At 37.5% G+C, this 13,651-nt stretch overlaps 1 protein-coding gene across 1 annotated transcript in view; it reads right to left on the reverse strand.

Moving 5' to 3' along the window:
- LOC145685372 (glutamate-gated chloride channel alpha-like) overlaps positions 1 to 13,651 on the reverse strand; it is a 198,619-nt gene that overhangs the window by 86,332 nt on the left and 98,636 nt on the right. The window lies entirely within an intron of this gene.

A 13,651-nucleotide genomic window follows, 5' to 3' on the forward strand; every position in this document is an offset into this window, starting at 1 on the left:
AGTCTTCTTTGGTCACCATTATCTCCCGGACCGTCCTCCAATCCACTTTAATGCCAGAATCAAATTCTGTCAGAGATTTAATAAATACAGTTTCCGAAATACTCTTATAGTCTTTAAAATCTTTAACTTTCATTGAGTGCACATGGTGTGGTGGCCCACGTCGAGCCATATACTAGAAATTGATTGAACTGTAGATGTACTTGAAACCGCCAATTCACCACAATGAGCATCATGTGCAAGCTTCTTACGTGAAGAAGGTCCGATTTCTAATTCTTCAGAAGAAACTGATGGGTGGTTTCTGCAGTTGTCAATGTTGGCAATATGCTTGAAGCACAATAAACGTTTATACAGAGGGCAAGTATTTTGGTATCCAGTTTTGCAGTTTAAGTATTTACATGGTAGGTGGGATAGGTCACGATCAGAATCGTCACTATCAAGTAATTGAACATTTTCTTCTTCATCTTCTTCATCTTCATCTTTCACGTTCGTTCTTATTCTCATCTTCATACTGAGTGTCACTTTCGTTATCTTTTGAGTTCTTCTTATCTTCTTTCAGTACGCTCGTTGAGCGGTTTTCTTGAAAACACTGACAGGGACATCTATAGATTCTGACTCGGATTGTTCTCATGCAGGATTCTGTGCTGAATATTCAGTTTCAATCACAGTTCCATAGTAATATATTTTTTTTTCTGGCAGCCAGCACATTTTAACTTTAACTCCTTGCATAATTCATTGTTATCAACAGTTTCAATATCTTTGGATGATACTACATTCAAGGAGGCATCTTCCCACTTCACTAACAGACTTCACTGTCTAGTAACCAGTAGAGAAAAACAACGCATGGTTAATTTTTGACTGTCTCTGCTCGACTGCATTTATGCTCTATCTGACCACAAGTGTTCCCGGATTATTATATTATTATTATTATTTTGTCTGTAATAGTCGGCTTTACAAAGACCATAAAATGATACCGAATCTACCGGTAACTATCATAAAATAATACCGAATAAAAAGCGGCATTGTCATTGAATCCAGTCTCAGTAGCATTTATTGCATAGTACCAGGGAATGTAACGACCAATTATATTATACATTTTACATGACAGAAAGACGTAAGCGACACAAATGGCACTTACGCCTTTACGTAAAATATCAAGCAATACAAGAGTGTCGTTTACGCTAGTTGAACGTTTCTTACTGGAAAGAAAAACTATTAGAGATAGAGTTACGCCACTTTGTCAGATGATAGAGTAAGGTTTGAGAGTCTCCAGTTGAAATATCTCATTAAAAAAAAAAATGGCGCTTACCTCTCTACGTCACATAAGCGGCGATATATAATGTTCTGTACAGCGGCGTAGCTAGCATTACAAGATTGAAGGGGGATGAAACTTGAAATTGCCAAATCTAGATTTTAAAAATGCCAAGTCTTGTTGATAAAAAAAATTGTCAAGTGTTTCGAAAATCTTAGTGTTTCCACTTTTACCAACCCTGGAAAACTATCACAGCAACCTTATTTTCATATTCGTCCCATTCCATGCCCCGTCTGAGATACGAATACGAACAGCCCTTGTTCCGCTTTCGAGTCTAATTTCACAACTCAGCTCAGAATCATTATCATCACCCACGATGCACAACTGTTAATTTGACAACTCATGGCCAGATTAGGTAATCCTCGCCAGCCAATTCTCACGAGAACCTTTAAAGCTACAATCAGTTGCAGAAATGCATTAAAAACGTAGATTAAAGTAGACTATATTTATTGCCTGTGATGTAGGGATATCTAATTTACATAAACATTCAATTGAGGGGCTCAGTGAGAGACTAGGCTAACCTTCACCCCGGTCAAAATTGAGATTTTGACAGAATAGCATACCAATCATTAATTGACCTTTGCTTGAACTACTAGTTGTATGGCTTGTCCTGAGACAGGGGCGGATCCAGGAAGGGACGATCACCCCCAAGAAGAGGAACAGTTCTTTTTATATTATTTTAAATATAAAATAAAACCCATTCAGAGTTAGAGATCCTAAAAGTAGCTCTAAGTTGTAAGTAGCAGTATTACAACTCACCGCTCCCCAGAAGTCCATTCTGAATCCGCCCCTGTTGCATACTAAGCCAAAGTATGGATAGGAGTCGTATTATTTGCAACGTGTTGTTTTCATTTTCCCTTTTTCTCTCGGAAAGTTGAATTTTTCGGTTATCTTAATCTCTCGCTGAAACTCTCAGTTATGAAAAAACAAACCAATAATCATTGATGCAATATAAAACATACATATCCAAAGCCTACAAAATATATCACATTACTTAACACATTCTGGATGGGCTCGCAGTGAAGGTTTTGTCCCGGGAAATTAAATATCAAGTGTTGCACTTGTAAAGAGGGAGTTCTGTAGATTATAGAAAGGTATAATAAATCACATTGTGTTGAAAACATTATTTTCTATAAATTTTTAAAATATGTAAAAAAAAAAAAAAAAAAAAAGTAGTCTACAGGAAAAACCCGGTATTTAAAGGAAAGGCCCGTCCGGAATGTGTTAAGTCCTTTTCAAAATCCCTTGAGATATTTTTCTTGTTGCCAAGCACATATTGAATGCTGATCTCATTTCACTACAATTCTTCTTTGTTTTAGCTCAGACCATCTGTCAATAATGTTTCCTAAGTTAACCTTATCACCAATATCTTTTTCACACTTTAACAACATTAAGTTGTCCATTCTTTCATCAGTCATTGTCGATCTGAGAGATCCCTTAACAACCTTCAATTGGCTAAATGTTCTTTCGTTCGTACACACTCCATATCCTGCAGTTACTACAAGCTGGCAAAGCTTGAAAGCTTGACTTAGAGGTTTTTTGCATTCTACCACTGTGTCAATCACTGTTTCCATTTTTGAAACACCTTTATCGTTACATATATCAAACAAAACCTCCAGCTCACTCTGAAGAGCACAAATATCTGGTCTCAATTTGGCGGGAAACATGTTAGCTGCCTCTTCAACTGCTTGCATTGTCAAAACTTTCTTTCTCAAAGGGAACTTGAAAATTGAGTGTATAGGCAAGATCGTAGCTGTTATTGCAGTTACATTTTCTCGAAGGCCACAGCACAGAGTATCTAGGACAACCTTGAACTCCTTTCTGAAAAACTGCTTTAAATTCAAGTTAGATTCAGTTTGAGCATGTTCATCTAATCTCTTGGGTAGGATCCTTCGTCTATGGTGTAACTGGAAGTCATGTTCTGCTTCAACATCATATCTTTTAGCAAATACGATGGCGCTTTCAATTAAGTCGTTCATTCCAGTGGAATTATTACTGATCGCATCTAGAGTGTTAATTGTACTCTCTATCGCTCCAATGCAGTCAATCACATTCAGATCAGGTGTCTCCAACGTTTCAGTTAATATTTTCAACTTGTACATGATATTTTTCATGAAGAACAAGCTAAGAATGAAATCAAATGTCTTGATTTTCTTGTATAGGCAGTATGCTTGTGATCTGGTTCCTGAATCAAAATCTTCTTGGTTAGAAATCTCTTCCAAAACGTCAAAAATAAGCTCAAGTGATGTACTAATAGCTTTTACGGATTCAGCTTTTCCTGTCCATCGAGTTTGGGACAAATTTCTCAGTTGAATAGCATTTTCCACATCTTCAATTTTCTTCCGGAGATTCTTGAATCTTTTTGTACTGGAACTGAAGAACACATACAGTGCTTCCAGTGTGTTGAAGAACTCTCTTAAAATTATGCTTACATTACAGCTATGCTCTACTGCCGTATTTGTGCGATGATCTTGACATGGTATATAAGGAATCCGATGACCAATAATCTCTGACACTTTCTGCTGTACGCCATTAAATTTATCAGACATAGTACTTGCAAAATCATACGATTGAAACGCCATCAAAGATATATCAATTTCTTTTTTGTGTAGACTATCACAAATTTGTTTCGCAATTCCTTGACCTGTTTTATCTGTGCATTCTGCCACTTCTAGTAAACGTTCTCGAGGTTTACAATTTTCGTCAACGCTTCTAACGACAACAGAAAGGATGTCTTTGTGTGAGATATCAGGTGTAGTATCTGTCATTACTGAGTAAAACCCACTATCTTGAATCTCTTTAACCACACTTTTCCTGATCTCGTCAGCAACTAAAGAAACCAACTCGTTTTGTGACTGAGGACTCATATATGTTACGTAATATGGACGTAATTTTCTATCCTCAATCCAGCTTCGTAAAACAGGATTATATCTTGATAATAATGAAATTATTTGAACAAAGTTGCCGTTTTCTGGATCTGATCCTGAGCCACGAAAAGCTAGTCCTTGTCTTCCTAATGTCCTGCAAGTATCTATTAAAATTTTAACAATTTCTCTGTTGTGCATTTTCACTTTTTCCTCTTCGATTAACATTAACCTTGTTTTGTGGTCAAGAAGAACCTCAATATGACTCTCTTTTAACAAAAAAATTGCAATAGCTATATATTGCTGATTTGTGTGCTGTAGAAGAGAAATGCATTTGTAACTTCCCTAGCTTGTGTTTCCCAGAACTTTTCATTTTTCCCCAGTTTCTAACACCAGTTTTTGACCACGAGTCTTCACTCTTTTCTCTGCCTACCCCACTCGGAAAAAGAAAACACACAAAACAAAAGGCTGAGTCTTTAACTGTGCTGTACTCTAAGTATTCATATTCCTTGAACCATAATGGATTAAATCTGTTTTTCCCATCACTTGGAAAGCACGCTAAGTGTGGCTGGTGTGGTCCTAGTTGAATTAAGTAATTCTTTTGATTGTCTGATAGGTTGTGTGGTCTTAGTCCAGGATCATGTTCAACTACAGAATAGCTTTTATCTGAACGTTCTTCAACAATACAATCACTTTCGATTTCTAAACTACGTTGAAATTGCTCACCAATGTTCACAGCTTTTTCACAGGCTTCTTTTATAGATAAAAGGCAGTTTAATATTTCGTACGTATTAAGCTTTTCATTTATCACCTCTTTTTGTTCAAGTTTACTAACTAACTCTCTCGCATCACTACACCTATCTAACAAAAAATAGACTTTACCTACAAATTCAATCCATGTTGGCCGTGAATGAGATACACTATCTGAAATTTCTTCCTCCCAGGTTATAGTATCCGAAAAATGTTCACAGTTTTCATTCTTCTTCTTATCACTTCCAGAAATTTCACTGTCACAAGTTTTTTTATTATCTACATTTACATTTGCTTCCGTCACTTCTTCATTTACTAGTTCTACCGAAAAACTTCTTGATATACCGACTTCGGTATTATTTTCGTCACCACTACAAGTCGGAATATTTTGAATTCCTTCACTTGGAATTCGTAAAGTTGAAGTAGAAGGTTGAACATCTGAAGCACTATGTAACTGATTATTAACATTTGACTCTCCACTACTTTCATCGCACTCGAATTTTCGTCTCTTTGCAGCCTCAAATGGATTCGCCGGAGCACCAACAGTTTTCACATTCACTCGTTTACCACCATGAATACTTTTTTCATGGTTACCTTTGTAATCATGGTTAAATATTGAATTGCACTCACAACACTGAACTTTGTACCGCCTCGGCTTCATTGTTCATATCAATGACTCATCTATTCATAAACGATTAAATATCTGTATAATATTTCTTCTCTTCCAATTAGCAAGTTAAGAAGGCTAATGGCATATTGTCTTCTTAATCATCTGAAAGCAAATACGTGAAATACTAAGTCACTAGTTACAAGTTAAACATTATGAAGCAAAGTTAAATATTATATTAAGGAGCATATATCACCTTATTTATACCATCAGAATAAATAAGATAATTTAACATAAATAGTGAAAATCAACATGTCTTTTGATCAAAAAATATTATAGTAAAGTGAAAGAAAAATACTGGTGTTAGAACACGGAAGAATATATCCCATACATAACGTATTTATTTAGAGTAAATACTTTAGTCGAATGAATATCCAGTTTGTAGTTGCTGTTTTAGGACACGGAATGCAGGTAACTTTCGTACGTAACATGTATAGTGAATATTTCAAATGTAAAGGATATACAGTATGTATGTTCTACTGTACTATAAGCCACGGAATTTTTCTTGTACATAATGCATTGACTCTCATTTTCAACCATACTGACTTCCGTGTCCTGAGGACGCGCACTAAACAATCACATCCTAGCAAGTAAAGCCACTCACGGGAAGACGTAAAACTACTGGATAAACTCTTATACACACGTACGTACAGTACAGTAGAACTCCGCTGGTCCGACCCCATAGGGACTGAGAGCATGGTCGAAACTCAAGAAAGGTCGGATTATCAGAGTAATACTTTTATTTGCGAGAAAACGTGAAATAAAGATTATTATGAAGCAAACATATTATAAAATCCAGTAAGTTACTAATTACAGCTCTGTACTGTTTGTGCGTACAGTATATATCAACACACAGATGTAAATCGTTTGTAACCACCAGGGGCGGATCCAGAACGGACGTCTGGGGGGGGGGCGGTGGATTGTAATACTGCTACTTAGAGCTACTTTCAAGAGCTCCAATGGGATGAATTATATTTATATATAAAATAAAAAAAGTTTCCTCTTCTGGGGGGAGCGATCGCCCCGATCTTCCCCCTGGATCCGCCCCTGGTAACCACGCAGTATTATCTGAAAACACTACAAAAATATATCTGGATAGCAAACAAGTTGACATTCAACAACAAACTGATTTACGTCGTAGGAAATGAGTCACCGATAAGTATATACAGATAAGATTGTTGGAGTGAGACGTAAACAATTACCGAGGACGCCATGGTCGGACTAACTGGGGAATCGGACCATCAGAGGTTGGATTAGCGGGATTCTACTATACATGAATTTCGCCGTAACATACTACATCTATTGATGTCCCAATCTAGACTATTACCAAATAAGGAAATGGTTCAAATAACACGATAATTTTTAGATGATAAGTACCATTACTTAAATAAATGGTAAGTTACGAAAGATTGATTGATTGATTTTTGAGTTTTACGTCCCGTTCAGCAGCGAGGCTATATGAGACGTGGACCTACTGATTAACGTGGAATCCGAACCACATGAGCTCCCGCCAGGAATCGAACCCGGGTCTCCCGCGCCAAAGGCGCGCATGCTAACCGCTTAGCCACGAGGGAGCTCTAAGTTACGAAAGAGAGTTGCTATGCTTTGAAACCAATAGTATCAGAGGTAAGCGCTCTACCACTGATCCACCATGGCCCATGATAATGACGTATGCCTACATTTCAACAATAATAATAACTAGGTCCCGGGATAAGACATGGAATCGAATTATGATTCCAGATCTTTATGTACCTGGTGAAAATGAACAAAATAAGACAATTTGATGGACATATTTTTGACGTATTTTACGATTTTTTTACAACATATTTATTTTGTTTCTAGTCAAGATACATAAATTTATAATTCCATAATTTTCCTACATACAATCATTTAAAAAAATATTTTTTCACGTCCGTGAACTTGCTCCCCTTCCACTTGCACTAACGATAAAATTAGTGTCAATCGTTAGTGCTTTTTAGCGCACCAATCCCTAACGTTAATGCTTCATTAGTGTAAAAGCTACAAGTAAAAAACCTTTGGGGGCCAAGTTCACGTTTCCTCCCACTTCAAGCACTAACGAAATAACTAGTGCCATTCGTTTGTGCATCGTTAGTGCTTCCTAGTGCACCAACCCCTAACGTTAGTGCTTCATTAGTGTAGGTGCTAGAAGTAAAAACATTTGTAGGGGCAAGTTCACGTTACCCCCCACTTCAAGCACTAACGATAAAATTAGTGCCATTCGTTAGTGCATCAGTAGTACTTCTAGAAAATATTAATAGTTTCGTTAGTGCTTCACTATTAGTCTAGATATAGCCAATTATGTCACAAAACTCCCATAAGAAATGCATGGGGAATTTTTCATTGCGTTAAATTCCCGCCAAATTCTAAAGCACTAATGATCTCTTCTAGTGCAATCGTTAGCGCTTCTTAGTGCACAAACTATAATCTTAGTGCTTCATTAGTGTAGGAAATACAAGTAAAAAAACCCGTTGGCTCTAGCATGAACTTGCCCCCCCCCCACACTTTATATCTTATCACCTCACCCTTTAGTTAACAGCATCATAAAGGTCAATGCTGTTCCCAACGGAATAATATTGCTCACAAATACCTCCTTAGCTCATCTACTTCATATTTTAAAGACGTTTGATAAAACCCTGGAGCTTGTTGAGTAGGGTGCGGAATAAGCCTCTAGCAGAGAAGGGGGAGAAAGCCTGAGAGAATGTCTTTGTAGAAGATTTTTTACCAAAATGAATAATGTCTGTGATTACAGAAGAGAAAAATGCGCTATAATACATATTTTAATGTATATGTGATTCTACATTAAATTCATTATTTATCATCGAATTGAAATAGTGGAATTTATGATGTAAAGCAGGATTCGAAATCGTTGGGGAAAGAGGGAATTCCCCCCACTAAAACCTTGCTGGGGGTGATAATACAGCGAAATAACGTCAGAAGTTTACAAAATAATTACAGTAATTCATATCCAATCAACGTGTATTTTGTATTTGATTATTAGGTGGACTAGTGGTCAGCGCTATACCGTACTCATAATACCTAATTTGCTAGTTTACTACTTATAGATGTCCAAATACGTGAACTTTCTATATCGAATCTTTAAAGTGTAAAACTGCGCACAACTTTTTTTTTCCTCCAGTCTCCTCCCACTTCGATTTCATGATTTCACACTCTGATGAAAAGTATTAAATACCGGCAGGAAAAATACTAATATATAATCTCCCTTTTAGGCGCCGTTTCAACCACGAACCCCGGGCACGTACCTCGTTTGCTTCCCCATAGTAGCGGCCCTGTGAGCTACATAAGTAACATACGATGGTTACGTAATGCTTTGTCTTATAAATACTATAAAGAAAGGAAGAATTGCAACTTTTGTTTAACTTTCCGAAAGAAGCAACTACGGGATTAAAAATAAGATAGGAAAGGCAGCACATTTATACGAAAATGAAGTGAAACACACACCGTTCTATGCATTCACCCTGGAGACGTATTGTTTGGAACCCAAAAATGAGTCTTTTCGAATCATAGGATCACAGCGGAGGCGACGAAATGACTTGACTCATCCATTGTAGCTTTCCCCCCACCGAACAACGACCCCAGAAACCTACAGCGATACCCAGTGGCGTATTTAGGGGAGCGGGCTTAAGCCCCCCCCGAAATCTTACTTAGTATAGTAAAGTAAATGAAATATCTTGCAGAATTTTCACATTTCCAGGCAAAGCCCCCCCGAAAGTTAGCAAAGCCCCTCCCGAAACAAAATCGTAAATACGCCACTGGTGATACCATTCCCAAATCACACTTTTGTTCAATTCTCCTACTCGAAAAACGCTGTAAATAGAAAGTCTTGCTGCAAGACTGAACTGAAATAAGCTATTGTTGTCCTCTGTATTAATATGATCACCTTTTGTTTCAAAGCAAAAGGTCTATTCACACACAAAGGAGACACGGTTACACAATACATTATTCTGGTATCAAAATTTACTTCCTTTTAACATTTTACTATTAGAAAAAGAACTCTAAATTTGTAAAATTTACATATCATACATAGTAAAAAGTTTATACTAACCAGTCACTGCCTTCTTGTTTTATGAATATCAGTCCTTAAACTTCACAAACTGCCTCTTGTCTTGTACTGTCCTCGCGCCACTAGAAACACTCTGTATCACATGTGTCCAGGTCCACGGCCACTCTGTCGATTTCAAAGACGCGGGGGGGGGGGGGGGGCGTTTCATTCGGGCAGAAGACAAAGTGTGACGAGCACATTCAGGGTTGTCACGTTATGAGGAATTGTTAAGATTTGGAAAAAGAAAATATCTGTAGCAAATAATATTGCATTTAACAAAGAACCATTGAATGCATTTTGGCGACATTTTCGCTGATACATAGCCCAGAAATAAACTTGAAAAATGGCTACTTTTCGAGTTTCTTTGAAAAACTCTTTTTGTTGATGTTTTTATATTTGAGAAAAAACTTATAAGTATTACACATGTTGATTTCTGGTCTTTAAAAAAAAAATCTGCGGGAGAGGAAATACCACCATTTGGGATATCTCCGAACCAACCCGCTCTCCTCGAAAGAAACCCTACTTTTTATTTCAGTTCCATGTTCACATGGAGTACAAAAGGGAGGTACGGTGGCTCAGTGATAGACTGCTTAGCTCTGGTGCATAAGGTCCCTGGTTTGATTCCCGGCCAAGTAAGTTTGTGGTAGACAACATCGTGTCTGTAGGTGTACCCTCGTTTCCTCCCACATTTTCATTCCACCAATTCTTCCATTATCATTCACTTGCTTTATCATCGTCTCCCTTAGCCTTACGGGCATAATTGTAGGATTTAAACTGAAAAATTTAATTTACATGAGGTGAAAAATCACAAGAACTCAATTGTTCCACAACCAAAACAAAACTATAACAATAATAAATAAAATATTGTACTTCTGATGCAGCAATCGAGTTTGAGGACCTGAGTTTAGAGGACCACGACATTCCAGTCGGCTTTTGACACTTATGCCTTACAACTGGCATACAGATGTTACAACGTTCTAATGTATTTGCCTCCCCGCATCCTGGAAATGTTATCCTGATTGATAATTTCCTCGGGTAAATTTTAGATGTTCAATGTACTGTTAATTCACTTCACCGTGCTGGCAACCCTTGATACATCTTTTCCACGCGGAAAGGCCAAGCATTAACCATTGTCCATCCTCCAGATTCTGAAAATAGAGTTGACCTTCGTGCCTCTCTTTATCGCATCCCCCAGGAGGTCTGCATAGTGCATACGCTCTCGTATCATCTGCTTTTGCATACCTGCCACCGAAACGCCTCTTCTGTCTTGTCTGTTTTAATTTTGCACGCCACCTCTATTCTGCTTTTGTCAGTGGTACAATTTCCCGACTTTTCGTTAAAAATTCTTCAAAATGTTTAGGTGAACAAACTGAAGTGTGGTCACTTGCAACAAATAAAGAAGCTTTAAACGAATATGATAATTTATTTCAAGATAGAAAACTACACAAAATTTGTGCCAAGTCTATAAAGGAGCTGATGATAATTTACAGCAACTGGGTACCTAAGAAAATGTTAAACCAAATAAGTCAATTGAACAAAACGGCATTCTTCAAAGTGCCAACTAGGTATTTTAATTTGCCAACTTGTTAAGAAATTGGTAAACTTTGGGGGGGGGGAGGCTCCCCCTTACCCCCCCTTAACGACGCCCCTGGTTCTGTAGAGCTTGAAAAGAATGTTAAAATCAGTGTATACAATGCACTTTTGAAAATTTGCAACCTTTATTAACTCAGGGAAAGCTGGGGCATAATGATCCCCTTAATGTTCAAAGTACCATAGAATAGACAGAAACAACAGAATTGGAATTGCTCATATGCAGATATGTTTATTGATATGTCAACTATCATTGGTAATTGTTTGGACGTTTACAGTCATAGAATGATCTCAAAATAAACAAATGGCAATCATAATACAAAGGATCATTTTTATCCTATGGGTATCCAACTGAATCAGGAAAGGAGCGCAGCAAGGGGGCTCACGCAGAAGCGCGGGAGTGCGTTCGAAGGGATCAGGCGCGAACGACGGCGAGTCTACCCGTAAACGAGGATAGTAAATAAAAAAAACACTTCATATAGTATAAAAATATATGCCTTGTATATGCTTTGCAGAACTTCGATGATCACACATACTTGCTACGCATGTTACTAAGACAGAGGGTTTGAAACACTGACACATTGTGCTCTTCAGATAGTTTAAGATTAAACTTCATCTTTCTCCGTAATTAGTTGAGTTGAGTTGATTTTGAGTTTAACGTCCCGTTCAGCAGCGAGGCTATATGAGACGTGGACCTACTGATTAACGTGGAATCCGAACCACATGAGCTCCCGCCGGGAATCGAACCCGGGCCTCCCGCGCCAAAGGCGCGTACGCTAACCGCTTAGCCACGGAGGAGCTCCTCCGTAATTAGTCACAGTACAATAATGACTTTCATTATCTTTAACGCAGAAATACGTAGGAACAAACTATAGTTCCACCAGGAATGTACTAAACTAGCGGAGAAGAGAAAACAGACGAAATTGCAATGGCTGCAAAATCTGAACGATATAACTACGCAAGCTTTCAAAATGTTTAGGAAAAAGAAACGCTTTTTTTTTGGCAACTAAAATTAATAAACTTGAAGATAGTAGAGAAAGCAAAACTATTCGGGACATGTATAAGTGCATCAACAGTTTAAGAAAGGTTATCAACCCCGTGCTAAAGAAATACGATGTACAATTCTCAATGAAACAGATAGCATTTTGAGTAGGGGGAAAATTTTCTTTGGCGATTTGCTTAACACGCAGCTAAGAACTAATGTTCGTGGAAAATGTGAAATACACACAGCAGAACCATTTATTCCAGAGCTTAGCCGAACAGAAGTAGAAAACGCTGTAAAGAAATTAAAGAAACACAAATCTGCAGGTGTAGACGAAATCCCTGCTGAGTTAATTTTAGCTGGAGGGAAAAATTGTGGAACAATATTCAGAATCTCATTCTTTTCATTTGGAAGGAGGAGGAATTGCCACAAGAGTGGAAAAATCGATCATTGTTTCAATTCACAAGAAAGGGACAAAACTGATTCTAATAATTATCGAGGCATTTTTCTTCTGTCAATCTCCTATAAAATCCTCTGAAACATTCTGTTAGCAAGATTGACCCCATAGGCAATGAAATCATTCGAGATTATCAGTGCGGATTTAGACGAAATGGATCAACTATCGACAAGATATTTGTCATTCGACAAATACTCGAAAAGAAGTGGGAATACAATACCAAAGTACATCAACTATTTATTGATTTTTAGAAAGGCTTACGACTCGGTTAGGAGGGAAGCACTGTACAACATTCTTACGGAATTTGGAATACCAAGAAAGCTAGTTACGTTAATTAAAATGTATTTAAATGAATCCCATGGTAAAGTCAGACTAGGAAAATTCTTGTCCACGAGCTTCCACGTCAAGAATGGCCTGAAACAAGAAGATGCGTGGTTGTCATTATATTCAACTTCGTTCTGGAGTATGCTATAAGGAAAATCAAAGATAGCAACCATGCCTGGAGCTGAATGGTATTTACCAATTTATGGCGTATGCGGATGATGTAAATCTGTAAGGGACGATAGAAGAACAATAGAAAGATATGCAGAAGTCTTATTAAACGCTTGCAGCGACATTGGTTTAGAAGTAAACGCAGAGAAAATTAAATACACGGAAGTTCACTGGGATCGTAATATTGCAAATTATGAATACGTCAAAATCTCAAATAAAACTTTCGACAAAGTGGATATCTAGGATCAATATTAACAGACTAAAATCATATCAACGAAAAAAATTGTAGACTTAAAGCAGGAAATTCGTGTTATTATTTACTTCAAAATCTCTTGTCGTCGCGAATTCTGTCGAGGAATTTGAAGCTTAAAATATATAAAATGATAATCATGCCTTTGTACTGTATGGTTGTGAAACATGGTCGCTTACTCTGAGGGAGAACACAAACTGAAAGTATTT

The sequence above is a fragment of the Thermobia domestica genome, chromosome 5, assembly GCF_964235325.1.
Source record: "Thermobia domestica chromosome 5, izTheDome1.hap1.1, whole genome shotgun sequence".
Lineage (NCBI taxonomy): Eukaryota > Metazoa > Arthropoda > Insecta > Zygentoma > Lepismatidae > Thermobia > Thermobia domestica.